Raw genomic sequence first — 27,349 nt, 5'->3', positions numbered from 1 at the left:
CATTTAATTGGTACTTATATAATGTGAAATATTTATTATATTCTCTTAACCAGGCTGGTGCGTACATAAGCTTAGTATGGATACATGGTCATGTAGGAATTCCTGGCAACGAGAAAGTTAATCTTGCCGCTATACAATACAGCAGGCTACTCCGGTGGCTTAAATTGCTTGACGTTGACTTAACCAACTATCGAAAAGGAGGTACCTAACGTAAGTCTAGTGGTAGCCCACGTCAAGCATATGGCACTGCTGACATAGTGTAAGACGTTCTTCTTGCGAGATTGTATCACTGATAAATGACAGTAGATTTTACTAAAATGTAATTCAGCATATCTAGACCCAGAACTTAAAGGAAGAATAAAAACAACTTGCACAGATCCTGCGCTCTAAGATGTCCTCACAGCTTGATATTTCCACAGTATGGCTAAATCTATTGTAAATGCTCTTGTATATCTTCTTATGGTACTTTTTGGGAGAATTCCACCTTTACAATACAAATCACATTTATTCCCTTCAGAATAACATTAACTTATTGGTACATGATTCGTCTTCATACGGACATCTTCGGCCGCAGTTCGAAACAGAAATAGAACAAGGATATATATTATTGTACTGACCGCTGGTAATGCTGTAAAATTCTGCATCTTAATTTGATGATGATGATGTTAATACTAATACTAATACTAATACTAATACTAATACTAATACTAATGATAATAATAATAATAATAATAATAATAATAATAATAATAATAATAATAATAATAATACTGCATAGCCTCTGGGAAGGTTTGGCGGTAACTTGTCTATCTGTTAGGTCCAGCCCAGAGTCTCGTTGGATCCTCAAATAGCACCACCGAAGGCTATGCAATTATAGGAAAACCACAAAAACCAATGGCACCAAAATGAGGCATGCTAGGCAAGATGACGAGTGAGGTTGTTTGCCATTGCTTTACTCACTGGACCAGATAGTGTTAGTGTTGCACAACTAACCCTATGAGCAACACCTTTCATAGCACTCAGTAACAGTGATCGTGCTCTTTGCTCTGGCCTGCACCATGAGATGGATGCAAAAGTACTGTATCCATCAAGAAATGACACCAGGCAGTGGTAAGTTAATGAGGATGAAACGAATGGTGAAGATGTCGCAAATACCCAGTCTCCAAGCCACAGAAATTAATACTACGAGGAGGTTGCCTACAAGAATTGAACCGGGGTCATTGGACCCTGGCACTTTATCAGAGTTACTGACTAACTTTTATCAAGAATGTAACATCACTATTTAATATGGACGCTATACAAGCAGCAATCAATCTACTGCACCGGATAAGTCTGGTTAACATGTCTGGTTAACATGTCTGGTTAACATGTACACAGGGGCATACTACTGAGCAGTGCATGGCACAATATCACAAGTGTGCGTAATGTAAGGGTAACAATTTAACTGGAGCATCGATATGTCCGGAGCAGAAATATCAGCAGAAGATCAAAGAAGTGATGAGTGTAGAGCAAATTTCATTTACAGAGGCTAAAGCGAAAATCGCATTTCCAGAGTATTACCCACAAAAAAATCGTCAGGACTTTCAACCCCTCTCTCAAGATACTCCCTCTACTTCCAATTATCACGAATATCCGCGGAAAATGAAGTTTACACAGGTAGTCCAGAAAGACTCAAGACTCATGCCGGCACCAGATTTTGATAAATAGGGTTATATGGCACTTACTCTCTTATTTGTGATATGGTCATGTTTGTCTATGGTAGTAAGCCGCCGTGATAGATCACACTGGCGTGAGGATGTAGAACCCTGTGTCCCTGTGCTAAATACCTTACTCTAACAAATGTATGCTTGTTCATAACAGTATGATAGACGCCTAGAATATTCATAACGTATCTTTCATAAGCACCACTCTCCATTGCAATTCCTCCCTTACATTATCTATCCGTACCTCACACTGAAGCCTTCCAGAAATGACAACATGAATGGCAAAATTCTTCCCGTACAAAGGGCGATTTTTGTTATCAACTCCAACCTATAATACCTCCTAAAACCTTGGTACTTCTACGGATCTTATATAAGACGTCACATCACAAATATCATCCGTCTCCGTTTCAACCATGCGTTAACAGTTGTGTGTAGCGCCTGACAATGTGCAGCCACTCGGCTACGCTTCAAAGAAGACTGTTCTCCACGAAGAAGGCCCATAAAAAGACGCCGCTGAGTTTACCAAGACCTACCGAAAGCGAGCAAGAAGCTATTGCTTCCAATTTATTGCTACGCTGATCGGTTTAAAGTGTAAATACGGGAGTGTACATAGCGTATGTTAGTGTACATATGTGCGTGTACATAGTGTATGTTAGTGTAAATACGTGAGTATACAGAGTGTATATTATCGTACTGTAGGTGTGTGTCTTCACGCTCGGGTGAGATCCGTCGGCTATACTCGGCTGTGCTCGGGTGAAGTCATTCGGCTGCTCTGCTAGCGCTCCTTCAAATAGTAGTGGGGGCGCCTTCCGATAGTAATGGAATATGAGCGTCCAAATATTAGGCAGTACCGGTATTCAAATATTACGTTGTTTTATTGTAATTTAAAATTAAATACCAAATGACAAGGCAGTACCGAGACTATAGTTACTAAGTAGTAACCTACATTTGTATGGCTTTTGTAATGTAGAGCTGACCTAATTTGCTCCCTCAAGACATCTCCTAGTAAATTTTAAACTTAAACAACACTTCAACCTATTAAAATAATAAAATAATCTGGTCGTGCAAGGCAATAGCGTAACTAAACTTGCAATACCGTAACTACAAAATTATTAACTAGTACACATTTTTATGGCTTTCGTAATAAAGAGCTTACATAATAGTCCTTTTTTGTCCTCCAGACATCTCCTCGTATACTTCAGGAGCACTTCTGATCTGAAAATAACAGAATAAAGTGATAATGATTCAGTACGATATTTACACACGAGTCTTCAACTATCACGTACACATGATTATTCTTACTTAAATTATATTTATGTCACCCACTCAAGCATCTCCTAATAAAATAGTTCGTACTTCAGTTTCTCACTACCCCTTGTACAGTTCCTTTGATTAATAATGCTTAAATCAACTCAGTGACTGGACGTAGTGCGCTGTACCGTTGCCTACGAGATTTACAAGGCCGGGACATAGCTACTAATTTGCTGCTTTAACATTGAGATGTACGGAGTAATTGTGATGTTGTGTTGATTTTATGCAATTTATTGAGCGTACTGTTTGTGTCGGTGAGTGTCCGTAGTTATGGAGCACTGTTGTGTATCTCTAAGTACTTCGGATACCGCTAAAAGGCACGAAAATGTGACGTTCCATAATTTTCCTTCAGAGTGCGGGTTAAGACAGATATGCAGGCAAGCTATTTAGAGGCACGAGTATGTAGCTTGCACTTTAATACATCTGATTTCAGTGTAAGCTTATCAATCAAGCGAATTCTCCCCAACGAAGTTCCTTCTGTTTATATTATATATCCTGTTCACAACAGAAAAGTGTCAAACGCAGGAAGGCTCCAGCTCCAAGGGCTGTATAGAGATCAACATTTAGTAAAATTTCTAATTCAGATAACGATGAACATACCATATATTCAGCATATAACTGATCTACGTCACCCACAAACAAAAAATAAGTACCTAAAAGTCTCGTTTCTATGTCAAGGGAAGGCTACGAGTGTCTGTGTTAAATCTAAATATATATTGATGAGATTTCAAATGCCAGATTACGGAAAATGGTCTTTATGTTGAGAAGCAGGATACGGTAATGAAATCAGAAAAATGATTTAAGGTATCTAAACTTGACCAAAAAGTAAACCAACTTGAAAATGGTACAAGTGATTATTTACTAGCTTCATTTCCTATTAGAACAAACTGAACCTTATGGGATGAAAAAGTGAAATACGGAGAAACAACGCTAAAAATATGCGTCCTCTGGCATAGGAAAGCACCTACCATCTACAGATTTGAGTTCCTTGCGCTGCCTACCTGTACCATATCAGAAGATGCTGAAAATTATATAGGAGTTTCTAATGGCGGAACGGGCATAACATCGCTCTCCAAACAGCGGCTTCAATACGAATGTCGCAACATCAGATGTATGGAGGAAAATGTAGGATAGCTGAAAATTTATAAGATGTTGAGTAAAGCCAAAAATTATTTATGGCCGCAATCCCGATCAGTTTATCGGTACACTGAGGAAGAATTAGAGAAAAGAAGAAGTGACAAACTCGCTAATAGACTTCTCTGCTTCTTTTGTGAATTACTTATTTCCTTTAAGCAAAATGTAAGAAAACGTTTTAGAATGTAAGTCTGCTGAAAAGACGGCCAGACCGTGTTCACGTTTTGGCCGCTAGATGCCAGGTTTCTGTTCTGCACTTGGCGGACTTGATTGCTCCAGGTGATGAAGTCGATGCAGTACTGTTCCTTTATTTAGGGCATGGATAATGGAAATTATGGGCTTAAGCTGATTTTCAACAATGTCTGCATGCTCAGGTGACTGGATTTTTGCGAGAATTGTTACAAAATGTTCTCGGAGTTGTAACTTTCTCTTTTCCACTTCACTGTCAAGTTTTCTCTTGAGAGGATTCCGCAATTCCTTGAAAACAGCTGCACTTTCGTCAAAAGAGGGCGATTCTTGAATAGCGAGTTCATCCCCTGGGCTGACACTTTCATTCCTACCACTTCCGTCTCTGATGCTGATCAAACTCTTTCTAATCAGATGAATGTGTTTGCACATATTAAATCTGGAGGACGACTCAATTCATGTACAAATGTAAGCATGGAGGCAGAACTTGCATTCGGTACACTTTAAACTGCAGTCACAGTTTTCGCCATCCACCTTCCTTACTTCATAAAATTCAGTCTGCTTTTCAGAAGGAATTTTCCATACGCCGTCGTCGTAGTTTACTCCCTCGGAAGAGAGTGACAGTGATTTCAGGTGCCGTTTTCTCAGCGCAGACTATTTGTGCGTAAGCTTGCCTTTATTAAGAAAAATGAGGCGATAGAACAGTTTCTCTCGGACAAATCTCATAAGAGTATGGATAACTAGGCCAAGTATCTTGTGATTCTTGCCTTTCAAATAAATGTGCTTAACTAATCCATGCATAAGCTCTAGGTGCATATTAGTGTTGATCCCTGCAAGAAGGCGATGACAATAAGCCCAATTAGTCACCGTGCGTTTGTAGTTACCCTCAAAGTACTCACCGAATGCCTTGGTGTCGGGGTCACCTTTCAGGTCAGCTGTTAAGTTACGAAGCATCCTAGGCAGTAGTACTCTAAGCTCTTCGCAGATCTCAACTTGTATCTCGCGCCCTTTGATTTTGCGGAGGTTTTTTCTCCTTGCCCGATCTACATGCCACGAACAAAATAAACGAAACTTGGGGAGCATCATGATTGCAAGCTATGCATTATAAAATGTTTCAGCCATGTCCAACATGAACATTTTAGGGATCAACGCTTCTGGAAAAGAATTTCTAATAAAATTTCAAATACTGCTGTGTCAGATCTATTTGATAACATGAAAGCGCAAGGGAAACCCTGACATTTATCATCTATCACTAAGAGGGTAGTAAACTGACACTAAGAACACGACGAAGACCCAGTGCGGTGGAATTGGTCGAAACTAGCAAAGACTGCCAGGAACTGGACCCGGGCCTCTTACAGTTAACACACACGTATAAGAGACGCAAATAAATAAAAGTATAACAGGAATAAGGGCAAAACATAAATTTATTATGAAGGAAAAATAAAAATGTTTGCATAGGCGAAACAATGGAACAACAAATCAAATAGATAATATTAATCATACGTGGCCCATAATCAAAATACAGAAGATTCACTGTTTATCGCACCTTCACAGTCGCTTACTTTGATAAAAGACGTGATGAAAAGTTAGGTACGAGGGCTGGGCATCTATCATCATTAAATGAAGAACATAAATTCAGGTGGGTACAAAGTATTTCTTTTATGCACATCAGGTGTAAACAACCATAAATTTATGGAGAAACAGCACATTATCATAACATTCTCCCATGCAATACATAAGGTAAGACATAAAGCTCTCAACAATAAAAATTCACGTCCCCCGAGAATACTAGATCATTAAGCAAAAGAGCTTAAAATGGGAGAAGAGGGAAGGGTGCACCGCGGTCATAAAATTAAAGCGAAGAGAAAAGAGAAAAGGGGAGGTTACGATGGTTTCACGAAAAACAACCGAGTTAAAATGGAGAGGCGTCCAGAAAAGAATAAAACAAATTAAACAAAAAAATAGGTAAAGAAAGCCAATGACGGCAATGTGAAACGAACAATAAATAAATTAGACACAAAAGGTATCACGGATCCAATGGTCAGAACCATCGACGCTCACACTGTGACCATAGAGGTAAGGTCGCCGAAAAAAAGGACGTATAAGAACGACAACACACAGCACGTAACAAAATAAACTTCCGCTCTCGAACTCCAACAGAAAACACACAGAAACAGTCCAATCATGTTGTTAGCTTTTATTCATACCACGCAAATGTACTGGGCATGAAATATACAGAACACGCGATAAAATAATACAACATGAGCTCAAGCGGTATGTTAAAGAAGCGACATGAGTGAAAGGTCTCGGACGGCACACAGCAAACAATCTCATGTACACACACATGAATCCGTGTCACCTTCTGTTCTCAAAACAAGCATAGCGGATCGGTAAAGGAAAATATCGAAAGAAGCGTGCAAAAGCAAAGTTAACACACAAATAAATTAGAAACACGTGTAATGAGAGAAACCCTTCTAACCCAACCATGGTGAGCACAGAGAAGAGCATTAATAAAACCAAGAGATTAAAAATACCTCAATTACATAAGCAATTAACATTCTCGAAAGGTCGAGATATGTAGGCAGTTAACTTTCTCGAAAGGGTGAGATATGTACAAAGACATCTTGAATCTGTTAAAATATCTTTTATATGGCACAAAGGCGACTTGGAAATCCAATCCTTCCATCTTCTCAAGTCAAAACTCTGCACACAACCAACCAGAAAGATAACTCAACAGGACGGGGCAGAAAGGAAATGCTTTGACCTAAGCTAACGTATGAAATGCCATCTACCAGAATAAGGAAAGATTTCGTAGTGGTAAAAACACATGATGGGAGAGATTAACAACTCACAATAGATACAAGAGTTCGCTAGGAACGTGAAGAATTCAGAACTGGCAAGCGTACCATAAAATGATATGGTGCGATTGAGTAGTCAGTTCGAAAGCTTACTTAGACCGTGGGAACCATCAATACAAACAATATTCCTTCCAAAACGTTTATGTATTTCTTTCTGCGCTTCATTCATAATGAGGACAAAATCTTCCTCGTTTAGCTCAGGATTTGCTTCAGAAGGTATTCCCTGTCCTTTGTAGAAACGAACTACGCCACCGATTTCCTGCATCCCTTGGTTCCACGATTCAACACTCGTACAGCCGTTACCATGGCGTACAGCTTCGGACGTTAAATTGTACTGCTGCTCAGTGTTTAAAAGATCCTTTCTAGTGAGTAAGTGCACACGCTCTATGTCAGTACCACCGACAGAATCCCTAATTCCATCCAATATATTATCGAATGGAATTTTTTGGCAAATTTTGTTGCCAGCTCCTTTTTGTTTGATTCAGAGAGTCTCAACCGACCTAACTCGCCCTGGTGACCGACATGAGATTTACAGTACGACAATGATACTTTTCCTGATACATGAAATGTAACATCAATTGACGCTGGGCAATGTCCATTTATCATATTGCTACCAAGCATTTTTTGATGGCGCAGTTAATTTCCTTTACATTTCAAATTACCGTCTCTGTAGAATCGATAGGAACATTTCGCTGAGCTGGAGCCGCTTTTTAATCCCCTCAGCTGCAATTATCCAAACAATTCATATTACCCCATTTGGCACCTATCTATACAGCGGAAATATTTGCATTTCGTCAAGTGTTAATATATATTAAATATTCCACTATCCAAAAAGCTCTCATATGTGCCGGTGCTCTCAGTGTTCTTAAAGCATGAGAAAATCCGACAAAGGCCGAATATTGCTATACAGAAAACCTACGGAAACTACTGTATGATTTAACTACTCTAAATCGTTCTGTCCTATTTACGTGGACTCCAGGATATTCTGGAATAGAAGGTAATATCATGGTCGATAAACTGGCCAACGAGGCAGCTGAAGGACAAGGCCTACGATACCATATTGCAATCCCACATAATGACGTATGGTCACTGTGTAAGAATGTTATCCGAGAAAAGTGGATTGAACAATGGCGCCAATCTGCACAATTTTAAGGTAAACATTTCTACAATACCCAAAATACAATTGCTATTATACCATGGTTCGCAAAAGGTCAGAACACTAGACGTCATATAACTACCCTAGTCAGACTTGGCTTGAATCATGCCTTTACGACGGAACATCTGTATCGTTTAAAGATTAAGGATAACAACTTGTCTACTTGTGGTAATTACTGTATGTCGGCACTATAAATCATATCTTGTTTCAATGTAATAAATATCCAAGACAGCACAACGTTTCATTCCCAACTTAATATCACTCGGGTTTCAACTTCCTCTCAATATTTCTTATTTAGTATACCATCCGACAGTTCATTTATCAGAGTTACTGACTAACTTTTATCAAGAATGTAACATCACTATTTAATATGGACGATCCTTACTCTCTTATTTGTGATATGGTCATGTTTGTCTATGGTAGTAAGCCGCCGTGATAGATCACACTGGCGTGAGGATGTAGAACCCTGTGTCCCTGTGCTAAATACCTTACTCTAACAAATGTATGCTTGTTCATAACAGTATGATAGACGCCTAGAATATTCATAACGTATCTTTCATAAGCAACATCTCCTAATAAAATAGTTCGTACTTCAGTTTCTCACTACCCCTTGTACAGTTCCTTTGATTAATAATGCTTAAATCAACCCAGTGACTGGACGTAGTGCGCTGTACCGTTGCCTACGAGATTTACAAGGCCGGGACATAGCTACTAATTTGCTGCTGAAAAGACGGCCAGACCGTGTTCACGTTTTGGCCGCTAGATGCCAGGTTTCTGTTCTGCACTTGGCGGACTTTAACATTGAGATGTACGGAGTAATTGTGATGTTGTGTTGATTTTATGCAATTTATTGAGCGTACTGTTTGTGTCGGTGAGTGTCCGTAGTTATGGAGCACTGTTGTGTATCTCTAAGTACTTCGGATACCGCTAAAAGGCACGAAAATGTGACGTTCCATAATTTTCCTTCAGAGTGCGGGTTAAGACAGATATGCAGGCAAGCTATTTAGAGGCACGAGTATGTAGCTTGCACTTTAATACATCTGATTTCAGTGTAAGCTTATCAATCAAGCGAATTCTCCCCAACGAAGTTCCTTCTGTTTATATTATATATCCTGTTCACAACAGAAAAGTGTCAAACGCAGGAAGGCTCCAGCTCCAAGGGCTGTATAGAGATCAACATTTAGTAAAATTTCTAATTCAGATAACGATGAACATACCATATATTCAGCATATAACTGATCTACGTCACCCACAAACAAAAAATAAGTACCTAAAAGTCTCGTTTCTATGTCAAGGGAAGGCTACGAGTGTCTGTGTTAAATCTAAATATATATTGATGAGATTTCAAATGCCAGATTACGGAAAATGGTCTTTATGTTGAGAAGCAGGATACGGTAATGAAATCAGAAAAATGATTTAAGGTATCTAAACTTGACCAAAAAGTAAACCAACTTGAAAATGGTACAAGTGATTATTTACTAGCTTCATTTCCTATTAGAACAAACTGAACCTTATGGGATGAAAAAGTGAAATACGGAGAAACAACGCTAAAAATATGCGTCCTCTGGCATAGGAAAGCACCTACCATCTACAGATTTGAGTTCCTTGCGCTGCCTACCTGTACCATATCAGAAGATGCTGAAAATTATATAGGAGTTTCTAATGGCGGAACGGGCATAACATCGCTCTCCAAACAGCGGCTTCAATACGAATGTCGCAACATCAGATGTATGGAGGAAAATGTAGGATAGCTGAAAATTTATAAGATGTTGAGTAAAGCCAAAAATTATTTATGGCCGCAATCCCGATCAGTTTATCGGTACACTGAGGAAGAATTAGAGAAAAGAAGAAGTGACAAACTCGCTAATAGACTTCTCTGCTTCTTTTGTGAATTACTTATTTCCTTTAAGCAAAATGTAAGAAAACGTTTTAGAATGTAAGTCATACAACTGCTCTTGGTCTATTTTTATCTCACCTATGTTTGGTGTCTTCTGAAGTTGCTGGTGTTAATGAATTTTTATAGGTTTTCGTACTGGAACTTGCTGCAAAGAGTGGGCGAGACAGCTCAGTAAAGAGAGCTCTAGCGGCGCTTGTCGGAAGTATCTCAAGGCCGAGTCTAGTGTGCTGTATTTCCCGGCCTGGGTAACGACTGTGCAGAGTCCAAGGTTCGTGCTGATTACCGGTGGTGAACGGACGTGGTGAACCGAGGTGCTAGCGGTTTTCTGTGAGTGTTGTGCAATTCGTGTTCGGACTGGTGTTGTGTTTTATTTTTACTATCTGTTCGTTGGGAGTGGTGAGTCAGACTAGTAGTTGACCTATGTGTTGATTTTCTCCCTCACACCTGGCCTCATGGCGGAGTCGAGTGGGGTTAATAATATGGAGGAGGAGACAGTTGTAGTTGACAAAGAAATACCCATGGAGGAGACTCTCGTTCTTACTGATCCCTCACTAACTGACCGTAACCTGTCCCAACTAACAATAACGGGCCTTCTGCTATTGAATCGGAAGCCAAGTTATACGCTGCACACCATACCGGCCCATATATCGTCTTTGTGAAATCTCTTAACGACAAAAAAGTGGCTAGTATGCATCCCATGGCCCTAAGCAAACTTTTTTATCAACGGAAATTTGTTGGTGTTACCCAAATCTCTCGAAGAGGTACACATAGACTTCAAATTGAATTTCACTCCCGTACCAAGGCCATTATTTTTCTGTCCAATCCAATTTTACAGTAAAAGTACCTTAAAGCTGTTATTCCTTCTGCTTGTATCTATAACTTTCGAGTGATCAGAGGGGTGGATAGGGACTTGACAGAAGAGGAAATTTGCTAATACGCTGAATCGTCTGTACCTATAGTTGGAGCTCAGCGTATGAACATGCGTTCCATGCAGGATGGCAAGGTCGCCTATGTCCCCACAGGAAGGATTAAGATAACATTTCGCAGCCAGACAATACTTCCATATGTTTCTATTTACAGGGTTCAACCCCCAGTTGAACCCTTTGTTTTCCAACCCACAATATGCCGTAAATATCAACGGCATGGTCACACTAGGAAAAATTGTCGAGCTCAAAGCCCTAGATGTTCACATTACACACAAAATCACGAGACACACGAGTGCACTGATTCTCGGCGATTATGTTTCAACTGTTCTGGGGACCATCAAGTCGGCTCCATTCACTGCCCCGAGCATAAACTACAACAGGAATTGAAGAAAAAGCTTGCTATAGAATTGACTACTTCACCTTCGGAGTCTTTTTTTGCCCCATTCGAAAATCGATTTTACCTGCTCATGTCCCCACAACAATTCCCCCCTCTACCGCGAACTACTTCTCAAGTTCCACGATCTCCCCGTCAAGGAGAAGAACATTCACGGCGGTTTCCAATCATCAGCGCCTAAACACCATCCTTCCCAGGATTCGATGTACGGGGATACCGTGAGATTCTCCACATGCCTTCCTCCTCCAGGAGTGAACTTACTTCCATATCTTCCGTCTCTCTGACTCGCACACCGGTTCTTCCTAGGACGGTAATCAGCATGTACTCGGGCAGCGGAAAATGACTTGAAATGGTCTAAGATGCGTCTAACCAAGCAGGAGAAAATCATGTCACTTCTTCACTCCTTCGCTCAGTCTGTTCTCAAATTATGGTTATTCTACAGTGGAATGCACATAGTTTTTTAAGTTATCGACACGAACTTTTTTTACTTATTGATTCCTATAAACCGCACATAATTTTGCTCAGCGAAACTTGTCTGGCTCCAGCCAAACGTATTCCGAACTATATTTGTCTTCGACAAAATAACTATGGTTATGATGGGGCCCGAATTTTGGTCTCCACCCAACTACAGTTCCATTCTACACCTTTGCCATACAGAATCCCTGGTACACAAGTGGTCGCAATCACTGTTTCAAACTTTCATGTGCTTCTCTCTACTGCCCACCGAAAATTGAAGGCTCATATTCTAATTGGACACATTTTTTCTCACAACTTCTGCGCCCTTTTATCCTCGGGCGGGGGACTTGAATTTTCACAATCATAGCTTGGGATGCGAGGTCTCTTGTCCTAAAGGGAATAAGATACGGTAGTTAAATTAACAGCACTATATAATTTCCGAATCTTAAATGACGGTTCGTCCACTCGGGTGATGTCACCTTTTCAAAAGAAAAGTGCGGTTGATTGAACATTATGTACTAGTGACCAGGCACACAGAGTTGAATGGGAGGTAATAAAGAACACCCACTAGAGTGATCATTTCCCCATACTTATTGTCCTTGCTGATAGTCATCCAGCCGAAGTCAAAGTGGGTAGGAGAATGCTGCACTTTAATTCTACCCAGTTTCAACAGTTTTTGGTGAATGAGTTACCTGGTATTGACGATTAACAGGTGGCCTATACTACCTTTACTTCCATAAACACTAAGTACTTAGACCTGTACCATTCTATAAGGCCACTTTTTTGCTCCCAAAACTATCCACTACGCACGCCGATGCTGAGTGTGCTACTTTAATTTCACAAAGGAAAGCAGCACTTCGCTCCTTTCGACGATTTGGAACTTTCCAAGCATACATACATTATAAAGTACTGGTGGCCGTCTGGCTTGGAAATCCTTTATTTCCTCCCTTAATAGACAATAACCGTCAAAACACATCTGGAGAGCGATTGCACACCGGTCAAAACATTTTATTCGCACACCATTTACTGTTCAATACAATATGGCGGCTATAATGCTTTTCTTTCATTGACTAACCCGAATTTTGTCTGCCCGCTGTATAGCTTCCATATCCCTCCTATTTCCAACAAATTTTCTTCGCTCCTTTGTCCCGTGGATATATCCGAATTAAATCTGGCTATTCAAAAGTCCCGCACATCGGCCCCCGGCCCGGTTGATATATCGTACTCGGTATTAAAACAACTTCATACATTTGCGCGACAGCCCTTACTACATATTTTCAATCGTTGCCTCGAATCTGCTCAGATTCCTCCTACATGGAACGAATTTTATTGGTTCCCCTTAAAACCAGGTAAAAACCCTCTCCTTCCTGAGGGTTACCGGGGCATTTACCTTGCACAATGTCTACGGAAATTTTTCCAAATAATTCTTCTTGAACGCCTCAAATGGTCCTCAGAATATTCTTTCCTTCCCAAATACCAATTCGCATTTATACTGGGTCGTTCTGCGACTGACGCTATTAACTCGTTGTTAACCGACATTAGTCTCGCCCGCTGTCGGAAAGAACCCTTAACGGCTATATTTTTTGACTTACGTGGGGCTTATGTCAACGTTGACCTCCACGTGTCCTTTACTACTTTCCACCCTTATTTGTTACTCTTCTCTTGAACATGTTTTCGAACAGAACACTTCAGTTAAAACATTTCCCTCATATCAAGGCACGAATGACGTCTACGCGACTGCCTTAAGGGGATAATCTCTGTCCTATTTTATTTACCCTCTATTCGCTGGCCCTTGAGAAAATTATAACGGGCTCGTTTGATACATTTTGCCGACGACCTCGTTATTTATCTTAGTTTTCCGTCTATCGAAGCAATCTACGCTTCCTTACACACGACTCTCCTGGATTTGGCTACTTGCCTTCAAGATCATCACTTAGAAGTGGCCTGCGAAAAATGCTAAGCGGTTATTTTCTCTTGGTCCCAGCGTACTGCTTACCCACTTATCCTCTTTCAAGGTTTTTCGATCCCGATTTTCCCGTCGAGTAAATACTTAGGCATTCACCTCGACAGGATATTATTATGGCACTTTCACATTCAATACCTTGCAGGGCGATCTCTGACGAGAAAAATATTTTTGCCTTAAGGCACAGGTCTTAGGGATCCGATCGAAGTACCATGCTACTGTTGTATCAAAACATATTTCGTTCGATGTTTGATTATGGCTCAAGTTTCATTGATATGCAGCTACTACGAAGCTTCCTAGATTGGACTCGCTTCAGGCACAGTCTATTAAACTATGTATCGGGGCTCTGCAATCTTCCCCCAATAACGCGACCTTGGTTGAGGTTGTGGAATTTCCATTATATTTGAGGGGAAAATTGCTTGCCTCCAAATATATACTCAGGACTCTCTCATTCACCTCCCACCCCTCCTTCCCAAATTATCCTTACTCATACGATACTATCAGGAACGAGGAACTGCCCTTCGCAATTCTATCATACGTACCACCTTTACATCAATCAATCAATCAATCAATCAATCAATCAATCAATCAATCAATCAATCAATCAATCAATCAATCAATCAATCAATCAATCAATGATTTGAATTTAGGGCTTTCGTCCAAGTGGCTCATTACGTATCAATTGTTCACCTAGTCTTTTCTTAAATGATTTCAAATCAGTTGGTAATTTATTGAATTGGTTTAGATATAGAAGGAGGAAACCTTGGTAAATTATTCCAGACCGTAATTTTTCTTCCTATAAATCAATACGTGTTTTAGAAATACATTTATTCGGATGGCCTTTCTATTACCATACGCATTTAAATAAAATAGCCTACATCGTTCAAGAAATTTATTAAAAACATAACCTTGACACGAATTTCAATTCTTTCATAACAATGACCCAGATAATGATTTACCAAACTGCTACACTACATCTGTTTCACTTCAGATAATAAATAGGAGAATTTCTCTGGTAACATATGCATTTTCGCATAAAGCACTTTGACACCCAAATCGTTGGCAATGTGAATACGTACTGTTCTTCTTCTTCTTCTTCTTCTTCTTCTTCTTCTTCTTGAAATGGATTTGGGCTCGTTATGTCACCCAGACACAGTACTTATAAATAATTGTACTAGTTATACACTCGCACACAATTCCTATAAAGTAGGACACCAATGCTGTTCATGTTGTATACAAGAATCACGGTATACAGAGCACAACATAAAAGTTTATTGATTTGTAAATAATCACACAGTATATACAAATATGAACGCAATTTGACTTGCTGTTTGAAGTGCTGTACACATAAAATAACAATATAAACTAGTTGACTGATGGTCTGAGAAATACGTACATTTATACACTTGTTATTTTATATGTACCATTATATCTATCTTGATAAGATAGGATGCTCGAAGGAATTAATGTTTGTGATAGCCGATGACTATCTGTAGTTTGGAGAATTATAAAGGGAACTTGGAGTAAAGTTTGTGGTAGCAGAATGATAGGCAGAAGTTGGAGAACTTGCAGGGAACTTGTGGTAAAGTTCATGAGTAGCAGAATGCTAGGCAAGACGTATGTCGGTGATACGGGAGGCAGGATAACTTGAGGCGAAGATGACCTGAGGTGAGACCTCCCGATCAGAATTAGTCCACCTGTTCAATACACTTTTTTAAGAGGTTACCTCCGTGCCTGACGTACGTGTAGTCTGATCGCTGGACACCGTGGAGTGCCTACAGTGGATTTTTTTACGGGGGTCCCCGTAGCCCGCTCCCCCGCCGTGACCATCGACTCAATCTACATGGCCTCCGACATGCTATTAATTTATAAGTAGAAAAGAGATAGCTGGGTAGAGTGGGAAGTGATACAAGGAGTATCTGCCTGTTTCCATGTCAGACACGTTACCAGGCGAGATTGTGTTAGGTATATGGTGTTGAAGTATGGTATTGAAGGGTCAGGGAAAACCACATAGGCAGAAAGAAGAAAGAGCCTACATGTAATACCTGACTACTTTTGATAGCACATGCAAGGATGTGGGCTGGAGATAGACCAGAAGTTGTGTTAGGATTATGTGTCATGCAAACATAACCATTTCCTTGCCATTTTCTGTTATTGAGGCATCAGTCCTTCTTGTCACTGCCTGGTGCGGCTCGGGTCTGGTAGCGTCTGGGCTCTGGGCCACCGGTTCGTCCCATTGCCCAGCAGCCAGCAGTCCCTGGTGCCAAGTCTCCTTTTGGAGAGGGGGGAATTAAAGCCAAGCCTTACGTAATGCAAGGGGCTATCTTCTTCCGCCTGTCGATGTCCCTCTATGCGGTGTTGTTGGAACACACTTGTCTCTGCAACAATTTGTACATATACACATTTAAAACTTTAGAGTGCGGGCCGCTCTCTTCCGCTCTCGTGTCCTGTAAAACAAGTACATCGTATAATTAAATGGTATTATCAGGGGTGGGTTATCTGTCCACTCCCTTGTCGCTGGCAGGGGGCGGGGCTGGATTGGGTCGTCCCTTATTAAGGCTGAGTTGCCTTCGTCTTGATGTATTTCTTATCTCAAACCTCCCTCGCTTGATAACCGGTGGTGGCTAGATCTGTAACATAACATAACATAACATAACATAACATAACATAACATAACATAACATAACATAACATAACATAACATAACATAACATAACATAACATAACATAACATAACATAACATAACATAACATAACATAACATAACATAACATAACATAACATAACATAACATAACATAACATAACATAACATAACATAACATAACATAATATAACATAACATAACATAACATAACATAACATAACATAACAGAACAGAACAGAACAGAACAGAACAGAACAGAACAGAACAGAACAGAACAGAACAGAACATAACATAACATAACATAACATAACATAACATAACATAACATAACATAACATAACATAACAGTTGTACCCATATATGAAAGTATGACATTGACACAAGCCTGCTATGAAATATCTGGAGATGAGAAACGTACGAATTTGGAAAACACCGAAACGAAAAAACAATAGAGAAGGGACAGGGTAGGGAACTACCTACGTAAATACTTCATGGTTGAGACCACGTATTATTTACAGTAATTGATAGCCAGTGTCAATGTTGAAACTGTTAGGAATTCTACGTATTTCCACAGCTTCTTGTGTAATCCTGGACATGTAGTATCTAGTGTGGGTAAGAGCTCGAGCATCTCGTAACACGACATCATGACTCGACGACAGATCAGATCAGCTAGATCAGCTATTGCTGATTTTTCTGGATGGTTGAGACTAATACTTCGTTCATGTTCCTTGATACGAGTATCAATGGACCTGCATGTTTGGCCAATGTCTACCTTGCCACAAGTACAGTAAATTTCGTAAACCCAAGGATGTAAAGGTGGGTACAATTTGTCCTTAGTTTTATCTAGGCTGTGAGCAGTTTTAGTGACTGTGCCAAACACGGTTTTTTAATGTGTTTGCTGAGGGCCTTGGCAGTGCGATCTGTGGTGTTGTGAAGGCAGTTCCCTCCACTTCTTCCTTCTGTGAGCTTTGCTTCGTCGTTTCTCTGCGATGCAGGGCTCTATAAATCTGCATGTCGATGTAACAATTACACTTGACCGTGATTTTAAGTTCATCCATCTCCACCTGGATATTTGATGGCTCACAAATTCGTATTTCCCTCTTGGGGAGTGTTGTGAAAATGCCTTGATTCTGTTCTGGATGGTGGTGAGAATCTGCAGGAAGATAGCGTACGGATAGGATTACGATAGACGGTATGTCCTAAGTGGACTTCCCATAGCCAACCCGTCCGTCTGTTCATAAAGTCACTTTCGCCCGTAGTAGCTAATTCCTTTATTTATCATTTTCAGGAGGAGCCTATTGCTTCAGACCCGTCAAACTACTTACTTGGCGGAGGTATGTTGATGATACATTTGTTTTCTGGACAGAAAATTCTGAGAAACTCCATCTACTTCTAAACCACCTAAATCAACAACAACCTTCAATTAAATTCACTATGGGGATGGAGTCGGACGGAAGCCATCCTTTCTAGGATTTTCTAGCAAGAAAGAAACCGGACGGCTACTTAGGATATGCCGTCTAACCTAAGCCCACCCTCACAAATCGTTATCTTCATGCAGATTCCCACCACCATCCAGCACAAAATAAGGCATTCTCACTACATTCACCAATAAGGCGATACGAATTTGTGAGCAATCAAATATCCAGGTGGAGCTCGAAACACTGAAATTCATATTCAGGGGTAATGTTACAGCGATGTGCAGGTTCATATAGCCCTGCATCCCAGAGAAACGACCAAGCATATCTCTCAGAAGGAAGAAATGATGGGAACTGCCTACCTACCTCAGAATCATAACACCACAGTTCGCATTGCCATGATCTTCCGCAAACAAATTATAAAAATCGGGTTTGGCACCGTCACTAAAACTCCTCAGAGTCTTGATAAAACCAAGGACTAATTGCCCCAACTTTTACAACCTTGGGCATTCGAATTTCATTGTCCTTGCGGCAAGGTATACCTTGGCCAAACATGCAGGTCCATTGGTACTCGTATCAAGGAACATGAACGAAGTATTAGTCTCAACCAGCCAGAAAAGTCGGCAATAGCTGAGCACGCGCTAACATCGGGTCATGATGTCGTGTTAAAAGAAGCTTGAGCTCTTACCCACACTAGATACTACATGTCAAGGAGTATACGGGAAGCTGTAGAAATACGTAGAAATCCTAATAATTTCAACAGGGACACTGGCTATCAATTAAGTAATACGTTGTTGCCAGCCATTAAGGATTTACGTAGGTAGTTCCCTTCATTGTCCTTTCACTATTGTCATTTCGTTTCATTTCTTAGCTCGTATAATTAAACCTATACCGGTAGGCAACACCCGCACACAGTGGTACATATAGCTCAACCCCAGAAGTTGTGCTGGAACAAAAAGCTATAGAACTGGCGGGTCGAAGATATTCTCGGACACTCCCAGCAATGAAAGCCATGCGATAAATGAATAAATCAATCGTTAAATTATTAGTCTGACCATCGCCATCTTGGTCTATTTCTCTTACCATCCATGATGGTGTTCATTACTCTCGTAGGTAGCCTATCCTCTTCCATTCGTTTGATACGACCGCAAAATCGAAGCTGGTTTATGCGTGCCACCTCATCCACCTAGTTCATTCGTAACTTAGCCTTCATTTCTTCATTCTGCTTACCCTCATGCCAGGTTCCAACTTCTTTGTACCAGCGATAATTGTCTTAAATATTATGTCTGTTACTTCCAACTTACGAATGAGTTTTTCCTTACACCACCAATCGTTTTCACCCATACAGCGAAGTTTTTATGAAAATAGATCGGTGTAAAGAAAGTTTCATCCAGGAGCTGACTTCTTTCTTAGAGAATACCTTCGATGACCATTACGAGTTCACTGTATTAGCTTTGCTGCACTTTCTATACTACCACCCTGAGAGAACATATATCATAAGAGCATTAAATGATCTATCTCTTTAAGTTTTGTATTCCCAACCTGACATTCCATTCTCTTATGTTTGTTCCATAGTGACAACCATCGTCATCATGGTATCCCCCTGTTTCCCTTACCATCCATGACGGAGTTCATTACTCTCCTGGGAAGCGTATCCTCCTCCATTCGTCTCACATGACCTCAACGTCGAAGGTGGTTTATGCGTACCACCTCATCCGTCATGTTCATTCGAGGTACTGTTTCTTCACCTGTGATACGCTGAATGCATGAACTGCTATACTCACGTAATCCTGGTTCCTGGTCTTGGAGAAAACTCTACTTTGTTGTTCTCACGTAACGCGATGGTGTGTCTACACATTGAGTCCCGCTTCATATTACGTCATATTACGTCAAGAATGAGATGAATCTGAATCTGTTTGGCATACTTATACGGCAGGAGGTGAAATGAATGATGTAGAATGACATTGGGTATGGAGGTGGAAAGAATCGGATGTGCCCTCATAATAGGAACTGACCCGGTATTTTACTGGAATTTAAAATGGGAAACCGCAGAAAACCATTCTCAGGACAGATGATAGTGAGCTTCGAACCCATGCGTCTCCCGGATGCATACAAGTAACGAGTTAACACGCGTTGCTACTCCACTCGGTTAATCTTTTACCCGATTAAATGCAATTAATTTCGTTGCGGGGCGGAGTGGCCGTTCCTAAAACCGAATTGTTCATTTCGAATAATTCCTCTTTCCTTGATATGTGCTATTAGCCTTTTCAGCAGTATTTTCTCGAATAGTTTGCTGAGGGCGTCCAGGAGACTGAGACTGATGGGCCGGTAATTGTTAGGGTTTGATTTGTCCTTGCCTGGTTTGCCAAATACAAGGATTCTCGCTTTCTTCAACTGTTCCGGATAATACTGCAATTGGAACATTGCATTGTATATTTTAGTGAGTAGTGCGAGGGCTTTCGGAGTTAGCTTTTTGAGTATTTTGTTCTGAATCTCGTCTGGGCCGGGTGCCTTCTTCGGGTTAAGGTGATCTATTATCCACTTAATTTCGTGGATATTAGTCTTCTTAACCTCGGGCTTAGGTGCGTTTGCTAGGAATTCCGCTACTTTGGCCTCTGTTTGCCTAATGATGGCGGGGTCTGACGGTTCGTCATTGGGTGTAAAGGCCTCTTCCAGTGAGTCGGCTATCAACTCGGCTTTATCTTGGTTTTCGTATACTGGTCCGTTAGGTCCCTTAATTGTTGGGATCACGTGTGGTTCTCGCGTGAAATATCTCGCTAAGTTCCATACCAGTCTGGTATTAGTGTCAAACGTACTCGGTTTGTTATTCCAGATCCGCGACCTATACTCCATTAGTTCGGTTTCGATTTCGACTCTGAGTTCATTTTTGCGTATCCGGTCTTCATCGCGGTGGTGTCGGGTACAGTTGCACTTGTGTCGGTTACGCTGGCGTATTAGATCTTTAATGTGGGCCGGTATTTCGATGTTAGTGAGTTTTCTAGGTTTGAGTCCCGGGATGCTCGCTGTTGTGGCTGCCTGGATCGCATTTATGAGTGTTTTTAGGGATTCATCTTTTTGGGCTGGGTTTATTATTTGTATGTCCTCAGTCCCTTGTAGGAGTGAATCGAGTTTTCTTTCGAATTTACCCCATTTGGCTGCTTTATAGTTGAGTCTGTGGTTGGGGTTATTGTCATATTCCTCCGGATTCGCTTCCAGTGTAAATATTACTAGTTGATGCCACGACCCTAGGTCGTTAATGACTTTTATGCTGTGTCTTTGAGGAATATTTCGCAGTAGGGCTATGTCCAATATAACGTCGACCTGCTCGTTTGGCGCTAGGAACGTGGGTTCACTGCGGGCTGTTACCACATAGTGCTGGGATAGCATGTGGGTGTACAGCCTTTCGCCGTCTGCGTTAGGTTTCAGGCAGCCCCAGCTGGCGTGTTTCGAATTTAGGTCACCTCCTAGGATCGTGTTTCGATTTAGCCCTAGTACCATTTCAATGTCTTGTGTGTTAAGGCTTCTAGGCCTGGCGTATGCCGATATGACATTGATGAGTGTTCCTCGCACTGGCATGGCAATTCCGCATGTCTCCAGTTCGACCAGCTCTTGTAAGTCTAGTTCCATATGTTTAATGTCCTTCCTTACCAGAACTGCTACCCCTCCGACTCTATTAGCCTTGTCGCTTCTGTGTAGTTTATAGCCCCTTATGGTGAACTTCTTCCCCGGTGGGAGGAAGGTTTCTGTTAGGAGAGCTACATGTATGGTGTTCCCGGCTAGGAAGGCTTCGAGTTCATATTTCCTAGACCTGACGCCCTGGCAGTTCCATATTATAACTCGAAGCTCCTGCGTGTTATTATTATTATTATTATTATTATTATTATTATTATTATTATTATTATTATTATTATTATTATTATTATTATTATCGTCCTCGTTTGGTTGTTCAGCCATCTAGGGTTAGGAGGTCAACAATGGCATTAACCAGGTCCTTCAGCCAGGGGAATGGCAGCATGTTGGCCATCATAACCCCAGTGGTTATGGCTGGCGTGAGCTTCAGGTTTGGGAAGAAGGTCTTCAGGATTTCTTCTATCCTTTCCCTGAACGCCTTTTCTGCCATTCTCCCTTCTGGCTGCTGTGCCTGTTCTTGTGTAGGTGTTGTGGTTGGTGTGGTGCGGGGGGCGGGCGTTGGGGGCGGTGGTGCGAATGCCGGTTTACTAGTGGCAGGTTCGCTGCGGGGGTAGAGCTGGTATGGGGTGGCCTGTGGCAGCTCGGGATGTGCTTGCGTGGGCTTAGCCTGCCTTTGATTTCTTGCCTGGGTCTGGGCCTTCTTTTTGTTCTGATTGGAGGTCTTGGTTTGAACGGTGGTGGGGGCTGGTTGGGCTGAGGGCCCGGGGTTGTGTTCATCCACCGTCCGTAGAGGTTTAAAATTTAATATTCTTACGCTTGAAGGGCGCTGCATGCCTGAAGGGCCTTGTTCTTGGCCCTTTGTGTCTGAGGGACCTGCAGGACCTGAAGGGTCCTTTTTGCCTGACTGGCCTGCTTTATTTTTGCGTGATGCGCCTTTGCCTGATGGGCCTGCTTGGGCTTTAGGGTTGCCACGCTTATTACCCTTTGGCCCTTTGCCTTGATTGGCGGCTTCGAAAGTCCTGCGGCTGGGACAGTTTTTGAAATTAGCCGCGTGTTTCCCCCCCGCAGTTGGCTCACTTGCAGTACGCAGGGTCGTTGCCATGGGGGCAATCGCGGGACAAGTGGGAGGCGGCGCATCTGCGGCACCTGGGCTCCAGTCGGCACCCCGCCTCTGGATGGCCATGCCTCTGACACACCCCACATTGGGGCCCAGTGGCTGGGGGTGGTACGGCTCGACACTCTACCACTGATCCACAGTGGCAGCTTGCCTACAGTGGAGAAGACGTCGTCCAATTTATACATGCTGACTGACGTCACACGATTACGTCAGCGCGCTGCAGTCCACGCGTCATGGTATCTAGAAGCATCGGAGGCTGGGCGGGTTGCGGAGCTTGCAGACGGCGGAGGACACACACAACAGTTCGCAAGATTATCTGATTGACATGGACGTGCAGAGAGTGCAGTTAACACATAAAATGGTTCCAAAGCACTTGAAATTGTTCACTAGAAAACGTAGCATATATGCAACTGATGGTGATATTACTTATATAATGCTTAGGATATATAGGAAAATCAGAAGGACACAAGGTATACTAATCTTCACGCTAGAGTGACCCATCTCAGTGACTTTTTACAAAACGAACAAAACCAGGTCAACATTTAAGGTTAAGTAGGAAAGGGAAGTGGAACTACTGAGGGGTTGAATTCATGAAAGAATGTGGGACGCTGGACTGAGGGAAATTAATAACCGGACAAATGATATTGAAGCGATAGAATGAGGAAAGTGTTGTTGATGTCGGAAACAAACATCTAAGGTTCGTAACGGTGTGATAGTATGACGTCAATGAAAGTGTAAACACGATTGGGGTAGGGGGAAAGATGACAATAGACGGTAGTGGGTTAAAAGGGGGTGTAAGAGGGAAGGCGTGTCAAAAAGTAGATGCATAATATGAAGTATACACAATGTAAGGGAAAATATTACGAAACAATTGAAATGATGTCAAGTAATGTTTCTAATGTATGACTGGAGTTGTATATTAGAGTCATCAAAGAACTGATTTAATATACTGGGTATTGTGTGGGAGGGATTGTATACCAGACATGCAATTGACGTTGGCAGAGGATAATTTAAAGTTATTAAGCTCGAGTACAGGCGGCGTCGAGAGGAGTTATACAAAGGACATTGAAAGATGTGATGGTTAATATCGGCATCTGATGAGCCACAACCACATAGAGGATGCTGTTGTAGACGAAATCGAAATTTATAGAGGGATGTGAGAGCATGATTGGAGAAAACAAAATACATGATCAACACCAGAAATAAAACCAGGTGGAGGGGGGCAGAGCAGTTTGAAGGGTTTGAAAGAGTAAATCAGTTCAAGTATTTGGGAGGAATAGTCACAAAAGATAATGTAGTACCAGTAGAGATTAAGGCAAGAATAGCGGCAGGTAACATATGCTATTATAGCTTCCATAACTTGTTACGATCGTCAAATATCTCAAGGCAGCTGAAGTTGACAGTGTATAGAACGATTATAAAACCTGTAGTTATGTATGGATCGGAAACATGGACAATTACACAGCAAATCAGAAATACTTTGGATGCATGGGAACGAAAAGTGTTGAGGAAGATATATGGTGCAGTATACGAAAAGGGTGGTTGGAGAATTAGGACCAATAGAGCTGCCTGAACTATATAAGAATCCGTCAATAACTACAGATATAAATATTAGAAGATTACGGTGGTTGGGACATGTGCAGCGAATGGAGGAACAGTGAGTGCCAAGGAAGGTGTTAGACACCAAGCCCGAAGGAAGCCGCTCAGTGGGACGACCAAGTTTACGATAGCTGGATGATGTAGAGGCGGACTTGAGATGACTAGGAATACGGAACTGGAGAACGCTGGCCGCTTCGAGAGACGACTGGAGGAGACTAGTGATCGACAAGGCCCAGGTCCTTCAAGGACTGTAGCGCCGGGTAAGTAAAAGTGAGAGCATGATTAAAGCGAAGGCCTAAGATATTAATGATATGTGGACGGGTGTAGTTTGCGTTACGATACCAGTACGTAGTAGGTAATAGTGGTTGTCGACTATGATAGAAATTTCCCTTCAAGCGTGCAGATGTAGTCCATAGGTGTTGCCATGAGTGTTTTTTGGGGATTTTAGCAGAGAAAGGAAGTCAGATGCTGGAGCAGAAAATGTGGTCGGGTTTGTAGGTTGGCTAATCGATCAGCCCGTTCGTTACCTGGTATGTTTTTATGTGCAGGTATCCAAATGAGTGTAACTTGGACACCTAATTGGTGTAAATTAAATAGGTTGTGCTTTACATGATATACATAACAATTGAAAGTAAACTTGTTGTATTTTAATTATTTGAGCACATAGAGGGAGTCAGTAAATATGTTGGCAGAATGTATCGATGAATATTTTATGTAGATTAACGTTTGTCGTATGGCAAGCAGTTCTTCAGAAAAAATATAAAAAATGTAACGCTAAATGATACAATTAAACATACTGGGTTTGTTCGTAGTAAAAGGCAGCTCCGGCACCACAATAATTTTTGGATCCATCAGTACAAAAGTTGTTACAAGCGTGAAAAGATGATATGCGAACTTTTTAGATTTTAGGGGAAAATATGAAAGCCGATATGGGAGCATTGCGAAGGAGGAAGCTTTAGAAAAAATAATTGAAAAAGTGAACTGAAACACTTCATATGATACAGAGTAATATGGTAACACATGACTACGAATGATTTCAGATTTAAATGGGGATACGGACTCAAATAAATACGTACTTTAACTGATAGTATATTCAGTTAATACCTTGTCCTCTAATTTGACAAACAAAATATAATATTCTTTCACAGATAAAATAATGATATGTGGACGGGTGTAGTTTGCGTTACGATACCAGTACGTAGTAGGTAATAGTGGTTGTCGACTATGATAGAAATTTCCCTTCAGGCATGCAGATGTAGTAGTGATTGTCGACTATGATAGAAATTTCCCTTCAAGCGTGCAGATGTATAGTGGTTGTCGACTATGATAGAAATTTCCCTTCAAGCGTGCAGATGTAGTCCATAGGTGTTGCCACTTTTAAAACCCCCAAAGGTATAGTCATTGAGACATGTACCAGGATAGGCACCAACACAGAGTTTTGGCTTTATCCGGAATAAATAGCTCATGAAGTACACGGAAGACATCCTCTCTATTGGCATATTAAGCCTCGAATATTTTAATCCACCCTAATAAAATATTTGTAACTATGACATCATCCCGATGCATTAAGTACACTTGATTTAAATGTGATTGTATCTGCTGTAATATGGTACACAATATTCTATGGAATTGTATAATATATATATATTAATTATAATTATAATATATGTATATAATATATGTGATTAACTAATATATCAAAGTAGTTTTAAAACCGAATTTCAAGAAATACATCACTACACTAACGTTTCCTAATCAAACCAAAGCAACAGAAAGAACTAAACTGGTGCTACGCTACGCACGTTCTCATGTTTACATTTCAACAAACCGATCTCGGCGCCATTTTAGCCATTATCCATAGCTGAATTAAGGTCTGTTATATTGTAGTTGGTCTTGCCTCTACGATTGTAGCCCTATCTAATTTTCTTTCGGAAACCAAAACTTTCCTTTAATTATTTCCCCTTGTCTTATATCGCCCTTGTATGATGACACGGGCATGTTCGTGTGGTAGCAAGTCGCCGAGAACGGTTACTCTGGCGGAAGCTTTGTACCTTGTATCCTTGTGATATTCCTGTGTGTTGTCGATTAGTAGTAGAATTAATTTCCTCTATTCTCCATTTTATCACTTGTGTTTTCGTCTCCTTCATAAGGTTCGTGACTGGATAAACCGCTATTCAGCGAAGCCCATTAAATTACATCGAAGGAGATGAAAAGAAGAAGAAGAAGAAGAAGAAGAAGAGCACAGTCCAAGTATATATAAACCACGGCCGACTTGATGCATCGCTCTAGCTAGCTCCTTACCGGCCTTGACAATCGGGTCCACGCACAGTAATCGGAGTAGTTACACAGCTCGACACGTGGCGCTGGCGGCCTATCTATTTCCGATAGAAATGCATACATTTTTATGGAAAATATATTGACTTTGCCGATTTATCGTAATTTAGATTTATGGAGAATGTTACCTAGGTTAATACTGTTAAGATGAGTATTCTTAAAGGTTACTTTCGTTGATATATATATATATATATATATATATACAGTTTCAGATTACATTTCATTCATATCTTTCACTATAAAAATACCGGGCGAGTCGGCCGTGCGCGTAGGGGCGCGCAGCTGTAAGCTTGCATCCGGGAGATAGTGTGTTCGAACCCCACTGTCGGCAGCCCTGAGGATGGTTTTCCACCGTTTCCCATTTTACATCAGGCTGTACGGCTGATTCCTTCCTACTCCTAGCCCTTTCCTATCCCATCGTCGCCATAAGACTTATTTGTGTCGGTGCGACGTAAAACAAATAGCAAGAAGAAGGAGAAGAAGAAGAAGAAGGAGAATAATTTTAAATAAAAAATTCAGTGAGAGAAAAGTATTTCGATTAAATACATTGTTAACTGTTCATTGCTCAGGTAACAACACTTCTGACGTTGGCTTTACCGTTATAACAGTAATGGTTCTTACTTG

General features: G+C 41.1%; 1 long non-coding RNA gene across 1 annotated transcript in view; it reads left to right on the top strand.

Moving 5' to 3' along the window:
- LOC137501871 (uncharacterized) overlaps positions 1-26,571 on the top strand; it is a 71,532-nt gene extending 44,961 nt beyond the window's left edge. The window contains exon 3 of the long non-coding RNA XR_011018663.1: positions 26,542-26,571. This is a non-coding gene — a long non-coding RNA (uncharacterized lncRNA). The remainder of the gene's footprint in view (positions 1-26,541) is intronic.
- The last annotated feature ends 778 nt before the right edge of the window (positions 26,572-27,349 follow it).

The sequence above is a fragment of the Anabrus simplex genome, chromosome 1 (genome assembly GCF_040414725.1).
Source record: "Anabrus simplex isolate iqAnaSimp1 chromosome 1, ASM4041472v1, whole genome shotgun sequence".
Classification (NCBI taxonomy): Eukaryota; Metazoa; Arthropoda; class Insecta; order Orthoptera; family Tettigoniidae; genus Anabrus; species Anabrus simplex.
This window is presented reverse-complemented; position numbering and strand designations above follow the sequence as displayed.